At 37.7% G+C, this 4,962-nt stretch overlaps 1 long non-coding RNA gene across 1 annotated transcript; it reads right to left on the bottom strand.

Moving 5' to 3' along the window:
- Positions 1-3,319: 3,319 nt before the first annotated feature.
- On the bottom strand, positions 3,320-4,071 carry LOC118797841. The gene is made up of 3 exons (XR_005005964.1): positions 3,995-4,071; positions 3,588-3,899; positions 3,320-3,402 (listed from the first exon to the last, which is right to left on the bottom strand). It is a non-coding gene; the product is annotated as an uncharacterized LOC118797841 (long non-coding RNA).
- Between the last annotated feature and the right edge of the window lie 891 nt (positions 4,072-4,962).

The following is a 4,962-nucleotide window of genomic DNA, read 5'->3' as shown; positions in this document are numbered from 1 at the left end:
TAGATGACAGACTTATTTTCCCCAAGTATTGATTTTTTTTTTATTATTTTTTTTTAATAAAACATGTCAGCACTAGTGATTTTACTGTTTCAGACTGTCCCAGCCAAATAAACTGTTTACCTACTTAATGCAATGTAAAGACAGCCAGCTTTACCAGTTTGCTCTGTTTTAATGAATACCAAATATCTTGTGCTGAAATTATTGTGAAAATTGTAAGTTAAGCAAAATAAATTTTGACATAGTTTGAAATTCCTTTTAATTTAGTTTCTGGGTAACTAGTAACCACTAGTAGATTTTCTGAGCAGATTAGATGCTTTCATAAGAAGGGAAAAGTAAAACGAGTGGAAAAAAAAATCAACACTTGAGCTCAAAAAATGAAAGAAGACAAAATGGGACTGCTAATAATAATGCAAGACCTGGTAGACTGCCAAAACTTCCTTATCAGACAAACAGCACTTAAAGCTTTCATCTTTGAGATGATCAAGCTCTACTCTTACCTCAAAGCTGGAAAAAAAAATAATCCACAAGTGGTTTTGTCCAAAGTGAGAAGATTATTTTTCTTGTAGCTGTCAAAAGAATATTTGCAGATCAAACAAAAAAGCTGCTGTTGGCCATTCTAGAGTTCAGACCTCAACATCACTGAATGTGTTTGGGATTACTCAGATAATGAGAAGCAGAAAATGCAAAACCAACTACTAAGACTGAACTTTTGTTGGTGTGTAAAAATATTCCTGCAGGTGTTTTTTTATTTTTTTAATTATTTTCTTTTTTTTTTAAGAACTGAATCAGTTTCTCTTGAAAAGAGGAACTGAACAATGTTGTATCATATTCAGTTGTTAAGGATTGTATGTAATTGTTACATATGTACTCTGCTTTTCTTGATGCTGAAAAAATAAACAACTTGTTCTTAATGTCTGTGGAAATTAAATAAGTAACTGGAAATTGAATAAATGAAAGGTGCTCTCTGACTTTTGCACAGTTCTGTATGTGATCTTTGTATTTCTACTGATTAATGTATATATTCTGCTCTGCAGGGAATTTGGTTGTAGCATTAAAGATGTTCTCATAGTCTGTCTCAGTGTCTTCAGCTGCTGAAGGATGATTTTGGGAGACCGAACTCTGCTTTCCAAATGAATTTCCATCACAGTCAGATACATCAAACTGTAAAAGATCAAATGAAAATGTATTGTTTAAATGCTCCTTTCAAACCTAATGATACCATACATTTAAATGTAATAAGATTTTTGTTTTAGCTGATTTTGCTTGCCGATGTGTTGCCCCCCCACTCACCTCTCTTCTTCTTGAGCAGCACTGGGACTCTGAGATGGGATGAGCACAAGCTGTACAGCAGAAAACAAGTCAATGAAAATGAGTGAGTGATATAGATAAACTACATGGCCAAAAGTATGTGGACAACAGATATGTGGTCTAACTATATTTCAGATACAGTCGTTGCTAACAGGTGCATAAAATTAAAGACTCAAAGAATTTCTCAAGACAAATACTGGCAGTAGAATTGATTGAGTCCAGGGACTTTCAATCTGTCACTGTCACAATATGCTGCTTTTCTAACATATCAGTTCAGGCTGTTATTATGAAGTGTCTAGGAGCAACAACAGCTGCGTGGCACAGCACTGGGCCACACAAGCTCACAAACCACATGTGGAAAGAACATCTGCAAAATAATTCCATCCAGCAAAAAACTTCTCTCTCTACATGAATCTCTTTTCATGAAGTATATATGTCACCTTCATCTAAGAAGGATCCTCAAATTTTTCATAGTCTAGGACCACCAATATCTTAATCCAGCTCTGACTGAGTTGTCACACACAAGGCTCATATCACTATGAAATATGTCAGACATCAGCTGGAGATGTGGAAAGCTTACCACCAGTAGACTTTGGAGCAATGGAAGCATGTTCCATGGAGTGATACATTACATTTCACTATTTGTTCGTCTGATGGACAAATCTGGGTTTGGTGGATACCAGAACAATGCTACGTACTGGAATGCACAGTTCTAACAGTAAAGCTTGGTGGTGGAAGGATAATGGGCTGGGGTTGTTTTTCAAAGTTTGGACAGGACCTTTAAGTTCCAGTGATGGGAACTCTTCATGCAACAATAGACAAAACGTTCTAAAGAATTGTGTTGTTTTTTTTAGTTTTGTGATGAGTTTGGGGAAGACCCTTTCTTGTTTCTGTATGATGATGCCCCCATGCCCAAGGAGATCTCCACAATAAAATGGTTTGGCCTGCACAGACTTCACTCCCAACAAACACTTTTGGGGTGAACGTGAACATCAGTGTCCGACCTCACCAAGAGGCAGATTTACTAAGCTTTTGTGTCTTTGTAGTTTACTAAATAGGCACGCTGGCCTTTTAGTGCCCATAGCAAGATAAAAGCATGTTCACCTCATTTGCGTATGTATTGATAAGAGTTTCCCTCTGAAAGCCCAAAATACTGGAGGAGATTATTACAGTGAACCACCAAACAGTAAAAGCTGACTGTGCACTGTTTTCCACTTATAAATCAGCTGCACATTAATGCCCATGATTTTGGAATGAAGTTCAACAACCACATATGGATGTGATGTTTGGGTGTCTACATACTTTTGGTCATGTGGTATAAATCACAATTGACATGCACACATAAAAAATGTAATTATTGCACAAAAAGAAACTGCATGAAATGAAGGGTAACAACTTACTCGTGTAATACAAGGCTAAAAACACCAGAATCCCAACCACAGATGTCAATAATAAGACACATACAGAGACAATGAGGTAAATCTGCCAGTCTGACGAAACAAATAAAAACAAGAATAAATTGAATTAACATCTTGTAACTTTTAAGATTCTGCCTTACAATATATTTAATGTTTTATTTAGAGCAGCAGGTACAGTATATGTGGTCATGTTCTCTACAGGCATGTTGCACAGCCCCCCTCTGACTTTCAGCTAGCTGAGCCACAACTTCCTGAAGTAAAACCACAATAGAGCTGCCACTGAGTCAGTCGAGTGTCAGTCAGCCACACTTGTTCTCTGCACTCTGCAACTATGGTGACAGAAGCTAAAGTTGCTCATGTACACTAATGTTTGCTATCATTGGGAACCTACACTGCTAGAAAGTTATAGAAAACTGAAATATTCTCACCTGTTGTTTTGACATTATTAGATTGAGCTGATGCTGCTGGAGCTGAAATAGAAACTATAAGAGCAGAGCGGTCACTCAGGAGGAGAGTACATTGCTCATATAACTATATCTGAAATATATAACAGGTTTGTAGGTGTTTGTACACGTACCTGCAGCAAACGTGGCATTAGATGTTGAAATGTTTCCTAGAGAAGTAACTGTTGTTGGAAGTTGAGTGCTTGAGCTCGGTGGTGGAGAGGTCTGCGGAGCTGTGTGAGTGTGTGAGAAAGAGAGAGAGAGAGAGAGAGAGAGAGAGAGAGAGAGAGCAGGAAAGGAAGTAAACAGAAGGCCTCCATGTGTTCATTTATGGCCTCAGTAGTTTCCGTTTTACAGCCAAAGTTGCAGCATGTCATAGATTTTTATCCAGATTATCTCTGTGATGTTAAAATCCTACCTTCAAGGACTGTAAGGATCACTTCATTATATGTATCACTAAGAACTCTGTCCACTCCACACCAGTATTTCCCAGCATCTTCCTTATTCAGTTGAGCGATTTCCACAGTGAAGACTCCCGTCCCAGAATCCGTCAACTGATATCTACCAGAAGATTTCTTGATGGAGTCTATTAGAATATCCTGATCTGTTTTACATGGGTCTTTGCAGAAGTACTTCCTGTTACTGCCAGCCCAATTATGAGAGCATGTTATCGTGACTGAGCCGCTTTCATGTCCAATAATTTCTTCCCCAGATGTTTTGTACCTTAGTACTGTCAAATGGGTAACAATGCACAAAGTCAAAATGTATATTTTCCCTATGTTGTGCATAAAAAGCTGAAGTTCTATTAAAAAAAGTACAACTTACCCGAGAGAACAACACAAATAAACAGCTGAAGAACCTTCATTGCTACTGGAAATGATCAGACTTTCTTTCCGGAAGCTCATCACACCTCACAGCTACAGTCAAGTTCAGCAGTTTGAGGTTGTGAAGTAAAGACATTTGAAGATAAACATCACTAGGTTAAACGTGAAGAACTCATTACATGTGGTTTATTGAGGAGGGGAAGACTGCACTGTGTGAATTAGTGTGAACTCAAGCATGAACTTAAGTGTGAGCTCAAACGTTGTTGTTTCAAGGTCTTCATTCATCAAGTAAACCTCAACACCCACATAAACACCCAGACTCAGGCCATCTCAGAAACCTGTGAAAGGAGCTGCCTGACCAAGCATGATGTAAAAAAGTGGATGTTACTATGCACCAGTCAGCATAAAGCAAAAGTGACTGTTCACTTTGTGGCATGTTAAAAATAAATACAGATAAAGTTCCTCGTTCTTTACAGGTGGACTGATCGTATATGCATTCCATCTCAAAAATACAGCCACACATAAGATCTTTAATAATAACAGCATCTACAGTTGATAGGCTAGCTGAGTTTCATTGACATTTATGCACCTAATGAAAATGCTTTAAAGAATAGTGGTGCTTTCAAAATTGTTTAATTTGGTTCTCTTTATCTACTATTAGGACTTGTGTGAAAATCTGATGAAGGTTTAGGTCAAATTCATTCAGAAATACAGAAAACTCTAAAGGGGTCATATACTTTAAAGCACAACTGAAGCTGATATCAACACTTAAGCCCCCTTTTACAACAGATGCAGTGACTGCTTTGCATTACGGCCATTTTTAGCTGCATTTATAAGGACTTTTTGATATCTGTTAAGAAAATGGATTGATTCATGTTACTGACATGTTGTTGGTGTGTTTGTGGGTGAAGATTGGTGTGAGAGGAAGATGTATGCAAACAGGGTTTGTGGAACCCATAGCGTAAATTT

The sequence above is a fragment of the Colossoma macropomum genome, unplaced genomic scaffold (assembly GCF_904425465.1).
Source record: "Colossoma macropomum unplaced genomic scaffold, Colossoma_macropomum, whole genome shotgun sequence".
In the NCBI taxonomy this organism is placed as follows: Eukaryota; Metazoa; Chordata; class Actinopteri; order Characiformes; family Serrasalmidae; genus Colossoma; species Colossoma macropomum.
This window is presented reverse-complemented; position numbering and strand designations above follow the sequence as displayed.